Consider the following 18,731-nt stretch of genomic DNA (forward strand, 5'->3'; position numbering starts at 1 on the left):
TATTTTCTTCTGTTTAAGCCATTCTGTTGTTGATTTACTTCTATGCTTTGGGTCATTGCCCTGTTGCAACACCCATCTTCTGTTGAGCTTCAGCTGGTAGACAGATGGCCTTAAGTTCTCCTGCAAAATGTCTTAAAAAAACTTGGGAATTCATTTTTTCTTCGATGATAGCAATCAGTCCAGGCCCTGATGCAGCAAAGCAGCCCCAAACCATGATGCCCCCATCACCATACTTCACAGTTGGGATGAGATTTTGATGTTGGTGTGCTGTGCCTCTTTTTCGCCACACATAGTGCTGTGTGTTTCTTCCAAACAACTCAACTTTGGTTTCATCTGTCCACAGAATATTTTGCCAGTACTGCTGTGGAACATCCAGGTGCTCTTGTGCAAACTGTAAACGTGCAGCAATGTTTTCTTTGGACAGCAATGGCTTCCTCTGTGGTATCCTCCCATGAAATCCATTCTTGTTTAGTGTTTTGCATATTGTAGATTTTCTAACAGGGATGTTAGCATTTGCCAGTGACTTTTGTAAGTCTTTAGCTGACACTCTAGGATTCTTCTTCACCTCATTGAGCAGTTTGCGCTGTGCTCTTGCAGTCATCTTTACAGGATGGCCACTCCTAGGGAGAGTAGCAGCAGTGCTGAACTTTCTCCATTTATAGACAATTTGTTTTACCGTGGACTGATGAACAGCAAGGCTTTTGGAGATACTTTTATAACCCTTTCCAGCTTTATGCAAGTCAACAATTCTTAATCGTAGGTCTTCTGAGAGCTCTTTTGTGCGAGGCGTCATTCACATCAGGCAATGCTTCTTGTGAAAACCAAACCCAGAACTGATGTGTGTTTTTTTATAGGGCAGGGCAGCTGTAACCAACACCTCCAATCTCATCTCATTGATTGGACTCCAGTTGGCTGACATCTCACTCCAATTAGCTCTTGGAGATGTCATTAGTCTAGGGGTTCACATACTTTTCCCACCTGCACTGTGAATGTTTACATGGTGTGTTCAATAAAAACATGGCAACATTTCATTCTTTGTGTGTTATTAGTTTAAGCAGACTGTGATTGTTTATTGTTGTGACTTAGATGATGATCAGATCACATTTTATGACCAATTTGTGCAGAAATCCATATCATTCCAAAGGGTTCACATACTTTTTCTTGCAGCTGTAGTTAGAGGCAGATTTTCCATGAAAGCACTTGCCTATGAGTTACAAAAGAGGGCAATGTAAAAATAACAATTTTTAGGTAACATAAAATCTAAGGTCGTTCTTGGTGATGCCATAAATGGAGAGACTAGCTTGAATTACTTTCAATGCCTTTTTCCTGGCCAGCTTTTGCTGTAACCTACATTGTTCCTTGTATTTCCTGTCCCATCCAGTCAAAAGAAAACTAAGAACACATATGTCACTTTTTACAGAATTGTTCCAAAATGAGGTTATGTAATGTATTGATAGCCATTTAGTTACATGACCATATGCAATGTAGTATTAGCACAGCTAGGTCTTCCATATTATCTACACAGGAAGATCCTTTATGATATTCCAGCGGTGGGGTGCCTAGGGTCTATGGGAACAAGGTGTCTAGGAAATATGAATATCCTTTTCAGATAATAAAAGCTTAGATTTTTTTTTACAAACTAAATTACAAATTGTAATTTTGTAATTACGAAATTACAAACTATTTCCTAAAGAAAAACAACACTAATTTTTGGTCAATTTAATTTAATTTTCACCGATCAGCCATAACTTTATGATCACAGACAGGTTAAGTGAATAACATTGATTGTCTTATTACAATAGCATCTGTAGTTCGGTGGGATATATTAGGCAGCAAGTAAATATGTTGTCCCAAGTTGCTATGTTAAAAGCAGAAAAAATGGGCATCACAGTTTGTTGTGTGTTGGGCTGCCTGGCCATAGACTGGTCAGGATGCCCATGCTGACCTGTGTCTTCGGAAAAAAAACTTACAATGAGCATCAGAACCAGACCACTTAGCAATGGAAGAAAGTGGCCTTGTCTACATCATGTGGATGGTCAGGTGCATGTGTGTCTCTTGCCTAGGGAAGAGATGGCACCAGCATGCACTATGGGAATTAGGCAAGCCAGCAGAGTCAGTGAGATGTCGGGACATTATTTGTCAGCTTCACAAATATACTCCCAAAGACCGCAAAATGCAAAAAAAAAAAAAATGAAGAAACCATATTTTGATTTCGATGGTGCCTGCCTCTTCTTCTACAAAGACCTCTCCAGACGTACTCTCATGCAGCACAGAGCACTTTGCCCTTGTTGGCTGTGGTCCAAGAAGCAGGCTTAACTTACCAATGGGGTTTCCCTTTTAGCCTACAAGTTACCAAGGATGGCAAGCAAATCACACTGTGCATCAAAGATGACCTCCCACATTTTCTATCTGCCTTGGAGTTGGAACAGGTCGACTTTCTGGATTGGAGAGGAATATCAGGTCTACCTGCTATTCAACTTCCTCAATCCTGGCTTCCTGCAAGAAACAAAGGCTGTTCCATAGGTAGCAAGTGTCCCCAGTCTGGTTCGTCGCCCCCAGGGCTTGATGAAGCTTCCACACACCGCTTTTCCTTTACTCCTGGGGTATCACCCCTTTATTGTGTGAACTACTCCATTTGGTGGGCGACTCTTGACATTGGTCCTTTTTGGAACTGCTGGAGATGTTTTCTTTCCTGGGCGAACGGCTAGACTTGAAAGCACTGGGTCACGTTTGACTTTACTCCCTGTTGGTAACTTTTTTAAATTGGCATTTCTATTCCCACTCCAAGCTCTGGGTATCCCTGGAAAAATGTATGACAGGCAGGAATTTATGCCCCATGGGGGCTGTCTGACACTACTGCACCTTTAACAACCCAGGCCCTTAGAGTCTGGGATCAGAATAACCATCTGTTTTCTCTAACCTCCCCCCCACCCCCATGTCCCTGCTGGCTCATCTAGGGGGCTTCCTATGGTTCCATCCCGGTAAGCAAATGGTTTTCTTTGGGTGACGGGTAAATTCATGGAGAACGGTAGACTGCTGATTTTGGAGTCCCTTAGAGACCGCAATGGTAGTTTTCCTATGGACTTCTGGTGGTATAAGCAACTTCAACTCTTACCCTGTATGAATATGACTTTTCATTGTTAAAGGGCCATTCCACATATGGTTTTTGAGTTGTACCAGTTGCTCGGTTCATCCACTGGTGTTGCCAAACCCATATGTATCCTGGAATGGGAAAGGGAGCTGGGTGGAGTTCTCTTACACATTCTAGCTCGAGGAAACAAACTTCAAGATAATGTCATGCTGGTACTGGGTGCCTGCTGTTCTCTTAGGTTCTTCCCCCTTGGTGCCAGATATTTGTTGGCGAGGCTGGGGCCATCGTGGTACACTACTACACTTATGGTGGGATTGCCCGGTGATTAGACCTTTTTAGAAGGATGTTAAAGACCAGATAAAAGGTTATACTTGGCCTAGACATTCTCTTATCTCCAATGCACTTTCTCCTTCATATCCTTCCTATGCCGATTAGGCAGTACAAAATAAGTTTACTTCCACACCTGCTGAACACAGCCAAATGATTAATCCCAGTCTATTGGAAACCTACACACGTTCCTAGCCACGAGGAGGGGATCGACAGGGTGAAGGTGATCAGAGAGGCAGAGGAATATGTGGTGACCTCTAAGTGCACGCAGGAGCGCTTTAATTACATTTAGGCTGCCTGGCAGGAATAGGCTTCTGATTTAGGACAAGTGTCATCTAGTTTAAATGTTGTGCTCCTGGAGCTAGCGGAGCCCTCTCTCTATGTCTTTCATTTGAATGCAGATAAGCACCTATATTTTTTCTTCTTTTTTTTTCCTTTTTGTTTTTTTCTTCTTTTGTTGGCTAGTAAACTCGCCAACAGTGTCCCTTCTTGGGAGCTTGATGCCTATTTTTCTACTGACTAAGGTTGAAAATTGCTCTGGGCTAGATCTGCCCCTTATAGTGGTCAGTTGTTTGATCCCAAGGGTCCTAGTCTTGGCACACTGTGGGAGGGAGTCTGATGGAGGCTTTTTGGGCTCCCCCTTTCCTGTCAGGTCCAGCAGGGTCCCTGGGTAGCTAAGTTAGCATTTTAGTTATACCTGCGGGGCCAAACAAGCCTAGGATTATTTGTTTTAATTTTTATCTGTATTGGCCAGTGTGTGTTGCCCTCTTGGGCTGTCATTATCTCTCCCTGGGATTGTTTTTAGCCAAGACAAATGTAGAGTGTATCTCTGTCTTTTGTACAAGTTTACATGTTTTTACTTGTGCTAAATAAAGATTATAACAAAAATAAAAAGGGAGAGAAAAAACATAGTGTTTCCTAACATTTCAAACATTACCATAAAGATCCTAACAGATTAAAATTTTGGGGGTGGCAAGGGTGGATAGACATTGTAGAGGGGGTCATTTTATTAGAAAATTGAGCCAACGAGAGTCTGTTTGGATTTTTTTGAAACTAAGGTTTTATCCCAGGTCAGGTGTTAAATTTTGACTTTGATATAAATTGTTTCATTAGTGGTTTGTAACTTTGTAACCCCCTCTCTGGATTTCTGTTATCTTACATCTCACCTTTTCCATCCTGTTATTTTTCCCTCTTTTACCCTGTCCATGATGTTACCTTCTTTTTGTCCCCCTGATTGTTTATTGATTTTCGGTAATTTTTATAGAGTTTGTAATATCTATATGGTTCTTTGTTTTCTCTTTATTTGTTTTAGTTTGTTTGGATTTTTATATATTTTTTATGATGTTCATTTTTATATATTTTAATGTTTTCATTGTATTTCAATATTTGGATGTGCTGATCACCTTATGTCAAAGATGTGTAAGACCCCTTCGGAGGTGACCTTGCTCGGAGATGTAGACAGTAAAAAGTATTTATTTTTTATATGTATCTTTATTGAGGCTTGTGGTAGGTTTCACCTGGATTGGAATGGCCTCTGCTTTTTTTCCCATGGTCACGGGACTTGCCAATCCTCCCTCTAATGTCACTTCCCGAGGCATTTAGGGTTAGAGCACTCTGCTTCTATGGCAACAGAGGGGAAGTCTATTTAGGTGTGATAGTGGCGTCGGCTCTGTACCTACTGAAGAAGTCCCGAGGCTGGACTTAACGCATGTAGGAGCAGGGTCACATGCCAATGACGTCATGATGCTACAGTTTTGGAGTTGAGATGCAGAGCGTTGAGATACTGTCAGAAACCAGAAACCAGGCAGAAGCAGAAATGCAGTTAAAATCACACCTAATAGCAAAAACAGTAGTCAAAAACAGAAGCCAGGGTTTGGAAGCCAGAGCAGGTAATTTGACCAATCAGGATCAGGGAAAAAGAAGTCAGCGTTTTCAGGAGCCAAAAATCAGGAGCAAGAATCAGAAGAGAAGTCAGCCATACCAAGCCAAACACAGGAAAACAGCAGAAACACACTGGATATTTCAACCAGGCAAGGGCACGAAGGTAATGAGCAAAGCTGTTTAAATAGCCAAAGGGGGCTGGCTGTAGGCTGGAATAATGATGCAGGTAATGGTAACCATGTGAGTAACTGTGGCTGGTAAATAACTGACAGCTGAGAAGCCTCTGTGCAGTGAAAGGAAAAGCTGCTAGTAAATAGCTAGAGCCCAGCCCTGACAGATACCCATACATGTGAGCTGATTGTCTGCATTGCAGGATATTTTTCATTGTGTATTCTTTCTTACTTTCTCTTGTGAGTGTTTATTCTTGGCATTTTTCCAATAAAAATAGCAGGGAACATCATAAATTCCCTTTTCTTTAACCTCCCTGGCGGTATGATTCTTTCCAATTTTAGGTGCTGAAAGCGGTACCATTATTTTGCATGTAATTCTTAAGAATGAGCAGCCCAAACCAACTATTTACATATGATTTTTTTTTTCTGTGCGTTATTCTTTATAACATCTCGGGTATGATAAAGTTTGAAACACAAAATCATAAATTATAATATAATAAATAACTACAAATAAGTTAAAGTATGTATGTATGTATACATATATACTGTATAAACACATATATATATATTTTATATATATATATATATATATATATATATATATATATATATATTGTGAGGATTAGCTCGGTGGTAGGCGTGGATGACCCCTTTGGGGGTGCGTTTTCACAGAGAGATAGCCTAGCAGTGGTTGCAAAGAACACTGATTTATTCATGCAATTTACTTCACACAATTGCAAGCCTCAAAACAGCCAAAATAAAATAAAACAAAAAAATCCTTGCCACTGTGGGCTGCTACCTTCTCACACACTAGAACCTATCTAATGAAGTCTGTCCCCAACCTACTGTTGGGCAGACTTGGCTGGTCATACAGCAGACTCTCAATAGTCCATGTTTTATCTCTCCACCACAGCACATGTTCATTTAAGCTGTCCCTTTGTTTTTCTCTTCACATTGAACATGTCCCTTTTCCTCTTCACATTGAACATGTCCCTTTATTTCTTCCACATAGAAATAGTTCATTTATTTACCTTGAGAAGTCTTCACAACTGGTTACCCTCCTTAGCGCACATCACTTCAGGGGGTCTTCTCCCATGCTCACCAGCTTGTCGGGAGGCACACATCTGACTGTCCTCCTTCTCCCAGCCCACATGGCTTCAGGAGACAGCTTCCGGAGGCAGCAATCAATAGGACTTCCTTTGGACAAATTATAGAGGCCTTCATTTCCTCATTCTGAACAGCTGAAATCTGTTCAACTTCCTGCTGGCTAGCTCTGTAGCCAACACCCTAGTAATTGGTGAACTTTCTAAATCAGGTGGAAATGTATCTCCTGCCTGTGACTACATTCCCAGATTTACCTGACTTCCTGTCACAATATATATATAAAGTAAAACTGCAGGAAAGGGCACTGGGGGGCAAACTAATGTGAATGTATTTTATTTTGCAATGTATCAGTGTGTTTGGTGTGTTTTACTGTTTGAATTTGTCGCCGGTTCCATCCCCCTGCGAGCGTCACGTCGCAGGAGACAGAAGCCGGGGCACAGAGAGCATCGGGAGGAAGATTTGCCGCCGCACACCGCCGGGATACATCGCTGGATCACGGGGACAAGGTGAGTACCCTCTCTTCCAGGATCCAGCGATCTTCCTAGCGGTACCCTGAGTGTGGCTCGGGGTTACCGCTTTTGGCACTGAAATTGAACCCTGAGCCACACTCGGGAATACCGCTAGGAAGGTTAATATGATATACTGTACATCTGAGACAAGATTTGGAGAGGTTTGGAGGTTGAGTGACAGAGAAATGCTTTTACCATCATTATCATCCTTGTTGGGAGAATGCACTGGTTGACCCTCAGTTGAGGTCAAATTCTGGCAGTGAGCAGATTTGAGTGTTCATGGGGTGAAGCGCCCATTCCTCTACACGGTGTGGAGTGTTTGGTTCTGGCTAGCTCAGTAGCTTACTTTAAAAAAAGGACTGGATTATTTCTTAAATGTACAAAATATAACTGGATACTAACATTTATAGGTAAAGTTGAACCAGGGAATATCTGATTGCCTCCCAGGGGATCTGGAAGGAATTTCTTTCCCTGCTGGAGCAAATTGGATCATGCTTTACTAGGGGTTTTGCCTTCTTTTGGATCAACTGTAGGTAGTGGATTGTGTATATGGGATTGTATGATTTTTTTCCCCCCCAATAGATGGACTTTATTAGTCTTTTTTCAACCTGATTCAAATCACGCAATTTCCTTCACTGGTATTCGATGGTCACATTTCTGTATTATAATTTAAACAAAGATTTTTTCATTTTTTTTTCATTTATGGACACGTGTTTGCTAATATAATTTTGCCAGATGTATACTTGCTACAATGTTTTTAGGATTTGGTTTCACATAGAGGAGATCTGGTTTGTATGAATCTTGGCAGCGCTACACTATATTTTTGCTTGATCTGTACTATTTGTAGATGGGGTGGAGTCACCTACTGGGTGTTAGCCCGTAGCCCAATGTGGTTAGGTAGTGTGAACACACAGGTGGAATTTTGTGATTGAATTGTTTGAAAAAAGTCTTTCCTATTAGACCTTATAAAAAGCCAGAATAGAATTTTAAGATGAACTCCCCCCCCCCCCCCCCACATTGGCTTAAATCTCAGAATTGATGATGGGTTTAAAGAGTTACTTTAAATTTACACTTTTAAAGATGTCATCAGGGTGTGGCAATTTTTGAGGGAAAAAGGGAAAATCTAACCCATTCACCCATCCATTTACTCCTCTTTTATTCCTGGTAGCCATTTGAACTGAGAAAGAAAGTGACAGGAAATTATACATTTTAATGTTGTCATCAAAGTGTGGCAACTTTTCTCTAATGCGAACACTTTGTTCTATGACAACTTTCTAAGAAATTCTGTTCACTTTGGAGGGATTTTCTCTCATTTCCTATTGTGTCTCCAAAACAGGAAGTGATTAAATCTCTCAACAAGACACGGGAAGCCAAAAAAATCCATAAATGTCATAACCCTTCCCTTCACTATCCCAATTTAAAAGGAAAAAATAGTGTTGGCTTTGCATACACTTGAAGTTTATTTATTTATTTTACATTGATGTATTATATCTTGTTTTATTACACTATATTTTATCTTTTTTATTACATCAATAAAAGGTGCACCTTTTAAATGAGTTTCACAAAACATCACAAGTTGTCTGATTCCCTGTATTAGTGTTTGTTTTGAGCTTAAGGCACTGAGCTTAGTGAACAACACACTTTTTCAGCAAAGCAGTTACAATTAGTCTGGTAAACAGGTAACAAGAAGCATAAAGATCCACCTGTTTGCTGTAAATCCTGAATAAGATTTTATACCTATGTGACAAATGGAAGAAAATGTATCTAAAAAAAAACCTATACATAAAAACCTTATAATTTTTTTTAGAGATATCACTACTATACACAAACAAATTTCTCCTAGCAACACTGCTTGACACACTGTAAAAATTATTTACATGACATTAGGTATGAGAGATCCCTAATGGGTTTTACATTTGGTGTGCTGTCTGTGCTAACTTTAACCTCTAGCCTGTAATAGTGGCATTATGTCATCATTGGAAGGCCCAGCACAGTTATTCTGAGACAGAGCAAGTCTGGAGGGAGAGAGCTAGACTGCGAGGAATCAGACTACCAGAAGAGAGAAAACAGCGAGGAATAGACAACCTGAGTGTGGAAGAAGATAAACCTGATTGTAAAACAAAAAGAGGGAACTGGGAAAAGAAAGGCAGACAGAAACAGATGCAAGACGTAAAAACAGGTGGTGGGAAGTCACATATGAGAAGATAAGGCAGAGCGTTTTGCATTTCAAAAGAGAAAGGATTGGGATAAAGAACATTTTGATCAAACAGCACAAAAGGGCATTTAAAAAAAGACGAAAACCAAAAGAGCATAAGATACATAAATAAGAAAACTCAACGTCTGAAGACTTACATTTTTACAATAAGGTGAGCAAATATGCTAAAATGCATAAGGCTGAGCTTTCCATGTACCCAATGGTATGGCGTGTGCCTAAGGGCATTGTGAAAATAATTATCTAAATGTTGTATTGTTCTTTAATCAACTCATTTGGCTACTAATGCATGTTAATATGATATTGTTAAATGTGACATGATATTGAACAAAGTCAATTCATCTGTCTCTGAAATGGAGGAATATCTCCGCATTTCTATTTTTCACAAGCATGCCTACTTTGAAAATAGTCAATGTACCTGTAGTTACTTAGGTAGTAAATAAGTGATCATACGCTTTGGCTTTGCCTGGGTATAAATTAATCATGCTAAAACTGAGCTAATTTGCTGAAGGCAGAGTATGGTCATTTTACTAGGTAGAGATTACAAATAGGAAACCTTTGGACTATGGTATTGCAGAAGTGAGAGATCTTTTGGGATGGAAATGATCAACCTTTTCTCTTTTGTAATCTATTTATTGTGCAGAAATTGGTTGGCATTGCTCACACTAGAATATTTGTCCAATATACAGTTTATTGTCAAAAGTATTGTGACACCTGCCTTTGCACAAAGCAAGGTCTATAAAGACATGGATGAGCGAGTTTGGGGTGGAGGAGATTGACTGGCCTGCACAGAGTCCTGACCCCAACCCAATAGAACACCTTTGGGATGAATTAGAGCACAAACTGTGAGCCAGGCCTTCGCTCTAACATCAGTGCCTGACCTCACAAATGCGTTTCTGAAAGAATGATCAAACATTCCTATAGACACACTCCTAAACCTTGTGGACAGCCTTCCCAGAAGAGTTGAAGCTGTTATAGCTGCAAAGGTGCAAAGGGTGAGCCAACGTAATATTGAACCCTATGGACTAAGACTGGGATACCATTAAAGTTCATGTGTGTGAATAGGCAGGCATCCCAATACTTTTGTCAATATAGTATACCTCAGGTGAGAAAAAGAGCTTTTTATAGTCTAATTCCTATAGTGAGTGAAGTAAAATCGAATACTTTTACAATTCATTATAAAGCAACTAGTTTATCTGAACACTTTCCTCCTTTGTTTGAGATACCTTCCCGTGTTCACTCCTGCTGCCCCACTATCAGCCAAAGCCCTATGTCCTGCCTGGTACTTCTGGTTATAGGGAAGCATGTAACCCTCTTTCCTTCTTCCCTTGAGTGGCCAATTTCCAAGCCAAAGCACTGTTACATGGGGGAAGATCTTTAGCTCTGTGTAAGTTCCAACAGAGACCAACACAAAGCAACATTAGGCATTTTATTCAGGGCTCCAGCAGGAGAACATGAGCAATTGACACAAAGGTTTATTGGCAGGGGAGGTGAACTATCAAGATAACCCATTACTTTGCCCTAAATACTCAAAGTGACATGCTCACTTTAAAAGGAAGCGGTGATAAACTGGATACTTTTCTAGAGATCTTTTTCAATATGGATTGTGAACTCAAGTTTGAGTGCAGAATGGTGCAAAGGGTAAAATGCTAGTAGAAGAGTTCAGCCAATCATAACGCTCCTTGCACCATTTATTAAATACGAAATAAGTGTCTAGAGATGCATCAACCCATAACAGGCACTGCAAAAATCAACCAATGACTTGATTCATTCTGACAACGTCTTAATTTACCTGCTACTATTAAAAAAAGATGAACACTCAAATTAAAGGCAAATCCATCCAAAAATGATTTATTTCCTATTTTAAAGAATCACAATATTTTATTGATATTTTTGTATAGTAAAATAGAAAGATGCTAGCTAAAGGCTGGCAGATGTCTCTCCAAGACCATTGGGAGGAGAAATAACTGCCAGTGTCTAAACAGTACGGCATGTCCTGATACATATCTTGTTACTCAGCCAATAGAAGAATCAACTCGTGCTGTGTATACTACTACCTTCTTCTAAAGTAGAGGGAAAAATTAATCCCATCATGTACATAATTTCCAATAACCTAGATTTCTCTGCTCCGTATCAGCAATTTCAATGTTGTATTATGCCCTAGGGTAGCAGTCTTCATTTGAATGCTGCATTAGACTTTCTATGACCACCCCAACTATGATGTGCCCATGCAAAGTGTAGTTTGCAAAGGACAGAAAGGAACCCGCTATTTTACTGTAGTCAACTCAATAAAAAGATGAATTGGTTGGTTGCTGTGGATTTTTTGCACTTGGCGTGGTTGTTGCTGTATGCACTGACTAGAGCTGGATTACTAGCAACATAAGCAGTTTTCTGAGGCCCAGCAAGTGCGGGAGGAAAAAAATCACCTCAGCTGCTATTCAGAGGTATGCAGTGAACTTCCTCCTTTGTTCCTTTTGGGTTGGCTAAAGGAAGAGGGAACGTTCCTATACAATTTTGCATGGCAGATGTGATCATTCACACAGGACCATTTCATAAGCTCACTCTCTCTGGACTATCTCACAAAGGAAATGTGCACTCTCACTGGACCTCCTTACAGGACAAGGCCCATTTACTCAGCCGCCCATCTGTTCTACACACTGCCGCACTCTATAACAGATTCCTATTTCTCACACAGGACAGGAGCACTCTCACCAGACTCTCTCACAAAGAACTGGGCAGTCTCAATGTTCTCTCTCTTTTATAGGACTGGGGTAGTTTCAATGGGCCCCCTCTGTCATGGGACAAGGGCAGTCTCATTGGGAACACTCTCTGCCACAGAACAATGGCAATCTTACTGCCCATTCTCTTTGTCACAGGACAGGGACCGTCTCCTTGAGCCCTCTCTCTGCAACAGGACAGGGACAGTCTTATAGGGCCCTCTATCTGTCACAGGACAGGGACAGTCTCTATGGAGCCTCTCTCTGTCACAGGATAGGAACAGTCTTATTGGGCCCTCTCTCTGTCATCGGGAAGGGGCAGTCTTTTTGGGCCCTCTCTTTGTCATGGGACAGGGGCAATCTCACTGGGCCGTCTCTTTGTCACAGGATGGGAACAGTCTCATGGGCAGGGCCGGCCCAACCAAGGCAGCACTTGGAGAGGGGCGGCAAATTGACTCCGAAGATTTTTTTCTCCAGCAGTTTTGTGTGTCATCAGTTTACGGCCCATTACAGGTGACATTTCCCCATCTCATACTGCCGCCCGTAGTGCAAACTGATGAGTATGAGGAGGCAGAGCGTCTCCTCCAGTGATCATGGTGCGCACAATGACATCAGACATCAGCACACTTCATCTCACGCAGGGTAGGTTTCTAGGGCGGTGGGCGCGAAAGACAAAGAAGTGACAAGAGGGCTGAGGACAGACAGTGGGTGTTTGATGGACCAGATGTGGGGGCCTTTTGTTGGGTGTGGTTTATTTTTTTGGGGGTTGGGGGGCAGCATTTCACTCTTGGACCCAGGTAGCACAATGTCTTGGGCCAGCTCTGCTCACGGGCCCTCTTTCTGTCATTGGACAAGGGCAATCTTACCAGACCCTTTCTCTGTTACAAGATAGGTCTTACTCAGCCCTCTCCCTGTCACAGGACAGGGGCAGTCCTACTGGGCCCTTTCTCTGTCACAGGCAGTTGCAAAGATAGACATTCTTTCACCTGTGGTAAAGACCCGAAGAGGATGGTGTCAGTAAGGCAGAGGTTGGTGTCAGTAGGGCAGTGGACAGTGTCAGTAGTTTTACATTTTTTTTAAAATAATTTTATGCTTTTATTATTTCTTACAATATCTTTAGGAGCCCTGTTGGGGGGGGGGGGGGGGGCTTGGTGAAATATCAGAGGTAAACAGACCCCTAATGTCTCACTTTTGAGACAGAGAAAAGGACTTGGGACAGATTCCCCAGTCCCTTTTTGTGCAACCTCAGCTGCACTGGGCAGTGAATTAATGGGAAGTGCTCTGTGCTTAGCGGCTTCCTATTCATTTCCAAACTGAAGCATAGTAAACACAGTTTTTCTGGCCCCTTCTCCCACTCTCCATCCGGAAACATCCTCGCAGTATCTGCGGGCAAAGGGAGCACACAGGGGGGCCAGGCAGCAGAAGGGAGGGGAACCTGGGGAGGAGCAAAAGTGGGGTTGGCATTTAGGGGAAACGATGGGCTGTATTTTCCTCCTGCAGCAGCTGAATGTCAGCAGGAGGGAGAAGAGGAGAAGTGGTCAGCTGATGCAGGAGGAAAATACAGCCCATCAGTTAAAATAAATGCTACACTACCATCGTTCTTCTCCTGCAGGTTCAGACGGGTTTCCAACCCCATGAATTAGGTTGTGCCCTGGGTGCAACCTATGTGCACCCTATGTGCATGCTTATGGGACCTGTCCTCACTTTTTACTGTTCAGAGGAGTTAGGCATTCACTGTGCACATGCTTGGGGAATACAGCTGAGCTGAGCTTGCTGACCACGCCAGTACTATAGCCCACCAATACTACACCCCAAAACACTAATACTATGGACAACCACACCAATACTATGGACAACCACACCAATATTACTGGCCACACACTTACTGGCTACTACACTGCATGGCTGCTACACTGCACCACACCAATACGACAGAAAACCACACCAGTACTACAGACCATGAATACTTCACCACACACACTACTACATCTTACCACACCAGTACAATAGCCCTACCAATTATTCAGACCACCAACTACGCCACAACTACGCTACGACACCAATACTACACCACAACCAGATACTACACCCTACCAAACCAATATTACAGACCACCAATACTACACCCCATCACACCATCACTACACCACATCTAGATTACAAGCCACCACATCATTACTAGAGACCACCACACTAATACTAAAACCCCCCAGAGCACTGGAACGCCCATATGACAAAATGATTACATGTACTGTGTCCCATCATAGTGCTACATTGTATCTTTCTGGATTATGGGTCACACACCTCCCTGAAGACACATACAGCACACCCAGATCTTGGATAGTCATAATCTCTGTGGTACATAATGGATCCCTGGTATATAGAACATATCCCCTGATCTCACCTGTCGGGCCTGTAGCATCCTCTGCACACATGTCACCCAAATCAGGCACCATGTCCTTACATCAGCTTTGTACGGTCCCGTGGGGTGGAGCTGTGCCCATATCTTCTCTGGTACCAGCAGAGGTGGGAACTGGATGGATAGGGGATGTGCCTATTATACTGACCCCCACATACAGCCACTGGGTGTGATTGTCTAGTAAGTGACTAGACAAACAGTCACTTACTGTCCATGTATCTTTATATCTTTAGCATTATCTATTACTGTGCTGAACCTGTGCAATGAGTTCAAGTGCACACCCCCCAATTTTATTAAACTACGCACAATGATCCCTCTTTCAGGTCTTGGCCCCTCTCCCAGCACTGGGCTGACAGGAGTAATGATGCTGCTGTCACTGCTTCTGTCAGTGCTGGCGCCCCTCTCAATGTGGTGCTCAGGGCACATATCCCCTTGCCCCCCCCCCCTCCCAGTTTCAGCCCTGGTCCCAGGACAAGGACAGTCTCATTGAGTCCAATCTCTTATTATGGGACAGGGGGAAAACCTTGTATGCTGACTGCAATATATTGATGAGGGTGGGAGGGTCAAGCTATCACTCTGCCTCAGGGTCCAATGTAATGTCACTTCAGCTCTGGTAGTGATTTATCAAATATATTTTAATATTTCATGAACGCATCTTGGATACATTTAGAATTGGTCGTGTTTCATGTTATCTACACATCTGACATGATTCAAGATTGATCTGTCCTGCAAAATGTCAACTTGCACAGATCTAAGAGGAGCTGTTGCCTAACGACAGAGATCTCAGTATTTCTTCTGTTCCTCTAATGTACTCTGGAATCTGATATTAAATCCTGGCAGCCGTAATGGTGGTCTATTTTAAGGAATGATACATTGTAACTTATGCATGCTGCAGATAATCTGATTGACCTCCATGCTCTGGTGTAATAAAGAAGACCACCGGACGTCACTGTGCAGTGCTAAGCACATTCTCAATGTCTCACCATGCAGGGCAACTATGGAAGCATGCAGGTTTCAGTCTGATGGCCAGGGTCCGAGGATAATCTTTTATAGGCCTAAGCAAAGAGCAATCATTAGTTAATTGAAAAAATCGAATTAGACTCAATTTCCAGGTTAAGCTACTTAGCAAGAAAAAAAAAAAAAAATTGACCTGTAACATTTTTTTCTCACTAGTAAAGCAAAATGCTTTGAGTGTTTTGGTTAGACTTGGTCCTCCTGATCACACAGAGGAAGTCACATTTTGCTGATTGATTAAAATGTCTGCTGTAGGCAAACAATCTAGGGAACACTTGACACAATTAATAAAACTATAATGCAGGTTATTTTCCATAATAATTGTTATTTTTACCCATGTAATTTTTATCTTCAGTTTTTTTCCTACACATCATTGTTTCTCTCAATGATCCTTCACGTGTAGATCATATGTCTTAGTATGATGAGATGATGAATGACCATTTCATCTGATGCATGTGGCACCCCCTAGCTGGGGAGCTGTGGCTACATGTCTCCAGCCAGAGAACCGCAATGAAGACAACACCTACATATAGGATGGCGACAACAGGTTGTTAAGCCAGTTCCTTGCTTAATCACCCACTTAGCTTTGCAGGGAAGAAGCAGCAAAGCCCAGCCCCACCCAACCAACCAAAACTTTACACATGCGCAGGTTCCAGAAATGTCTCACTCAAAGGTCTGGTCAGAGCCGACACTTAAATACTTCATATTCTCAAGGCCTTAAATTCTTCTATTGGTCTCAGATCTCATCCCCGGGCAAACTCAGCACCATGTTTAAGGAGCCCAAACATTACAGTGAGTGCATCCATGAAAACGACCGAGAACACCACTTCCAGAGCTGTTATCTCCAGACCGCCACCTACTCCCGACCTTAGCCAGGTGCTAAAAACACACTCTTCAGGTATTGATTGTACATCTCACCTTTAAGAGGCACATGAGATTTCCTGCAAAAATTACATATACTGTATTTTCTGGCGTATAAGACTACTTTTGAACCTCAAAAAAATCCCCCAAAAATGGGAGGTCGTCTTATACGCCGAGTATAATATCTCCAAGGTAACCTAAGTATAAGTATTACAGGTAGATCATGTAATAGGGGGGTTGTCTTATACGCCCAGTCGTCTTATACACCAGAAAATAAGGTAGTTAAGTTCTTGCATTGATTGTTAGTAACAAGGCTTTGCAGTGAGTTTAATGAAACTTTACTAAAAGCTTCTTAAAACAGCTCACAAACTTGTAATTGCACTGTGTACAATTCAGTCCCAAACGTGGTGATAATGAGTCCAAACAGTATCATGTAATTTCCATAACATGGCTCTTACTGAACTCCTAATGTCCTTCTAAACACTATTTAGAAGGGGATGCTGTGGTGCTCACAGTCATATTGGTCAAAAATGTTCATTAAAAAAGGTCTACAGGCCTTAAGGCTCCTGGAGTCTTCCCTAAGGGGATAAACTTCTCTACCACACCTTCTCCATACATACACTTTTTGCAAACATGGACCCCAACCCTTGCTCCTCCTCAAATGTATATAGCAAAGTGCCGAACCCCAGAGAGATTTTTTTCAAAATATATTTTTATTGCTTTTAACAATGAGTACAACAAACACAATGACAGCCTGACAACCAGGCCACACAAATCAAACACAAAACATCAGCACATTGTAGCCAGTACAAATCCATGGCTGGTTTCCGATATAGTGATATAGACCATTTATTGTATGAAAAAAGTCATATCTTCTATTGCCAGAACCCATATGAAGGAAATTGCGTACACTATATTACCAAAAGTATTGGGACACTTGCCTTTACATGCACATGACTTTGAATGGCATCCCAGTCTTAGTCCGTAGGGTTCAATATTGAGTTAGACCACTCTTTGCAGCTATAACAGCTTCAACTCTACTGGGAAGGCTGTCCACAAGGTTTGAGAGTGTGTCTATGGGGATGTTTGACCATTCTTCCATTAGCACATTTGTGAGGTCAGCCACTGATGTCGGTGAGAAGGCCTGGCTTGCAGTCTGCATTCTAATTCATCCCAAAGTTGTTCTATCGGGTTGAGGTCAGGCCAGTGAAGTTCCTCCACCCCAAACTTGCTTATCCTTGTCTTTTTGGACCTTGTTTTGCACTGGTCCAAATCATTTAATGGATTACACACAAAAAGGCTGAAATTAAGCAATCTATACTCTTAAATACAGTCTTTGGGATCCACACAGGCAAATTCACAGGAAAATATACTTGAAAAGGGGGATGAATTTTCTTTTAAGTAAGTTAACTTTCCCAATCAGCGATAAGGGAAGATTCTGCCAGGTTAGAAGTCTATGTTTTAGCGTTTGAAGCCATGGAGTAACATTTAACGGAATAAAATCAGAAACTGAGCTAGATATATGAATACCCAAATATTTAACCTTATCAACCCATTGTATTGGGCAATTTTCCGGAACATGTAGAGTGGGAAAGGGCACTTTAAGTGGCAGGACTTGAGATTTACTCCAATTAACTTTCAGTCCAGAAAACACAGCAAAAGTAACTAATATGGAGAGAGCCACAGACAACAAGGTGTCAGTATCAAGAAGAAAAGGGGCCATATCATCTGCATATAGGGCTTTTTTTTCTAACAAGCTACCCACTTGAATGTGCTTCACCTCCGGAGAAGCTCTTAAATCTGCAGCCAATGGTTCTATTATTAATACAAAAAGGCCCGGGTTCTTATTTTAACTGGCAGGACTATACATTAAAGTAGAACTAAAGGCAAAACTTTTTTTTTATTTTAATTTTGGATAAAGTAAGGGAGGGTTATAAATCCTGTCAGTTTTTGCTCTCATGTCCCATTGGAGAAATTTCCATTCGCTTCCTGTCCAGTAACAAAAACAGGAAGTGAGGGGAAATCCCTCCAAACTGAAGAATGTCTTGTCGTCAGAACTATTGGAAGATTTTTCAGTGGGGTATTTTAGTGGTTTTGCTAGAGTTGTAGGGATGATACCCACCAGTGGTATTTCCTATGAACGAGGTTCCAACTTTTTATTATCTATTGGAAGATTTCCCCTTTATTCCTTTTCTTGTGACAAGCCAAAATTTTGGATTTTCTTTCTTTTATGGTGATAGTTGTTAAAAGGACAAATAGAGAAGCAATAGACAAATAGAGACATCAATAAAAAAATAAAAATAAAAAAAATGACAGATGTTTTAAAACTTCTCCATTCTATCCAAAACTAAATAAAAACGTAAAAAATGTTTTCTTTTAGTTATACTTTAAAGGGAATCCCCCACCTTACATGCAGATTGGAGATT

General features: G+C 41.5%; 1 protein-coding gene across 1 annotated transcript in view; it reads left to right on the forward strand.

Moving 5' to 3' along the window:
• The first annotated feature begins 9,057 nt into the window (after positions 1–9,057).
• Positions 9,058–18,731, forward strand: part of MYOZ3 (myozenin 3) — a 67,556-nt gene continuing 57,882 nt past the window's right edge. Inside the window, exon 1 of the mRNA XM_082253383.1 lies at positions 9,058–9,448. The gene's annotated coding sequence lies outside the window, so the exon portion shown is untranslated. The remainder of the gene's footprint in view (positions 9,449–18,731) is intronic.

The sequence above is a fragment of the Pelophylax lessonae genome (genome assembly GCF_965119305.1).
Source record: "Pelophylax lessonae genome assembly, chromosome: 4".
Lineage (NCBI taxonomy): Eukaryota > Metazoa > Chordata > Amphibia > Anura > Ranidae > Pelophylax > Pelophylax lessonae.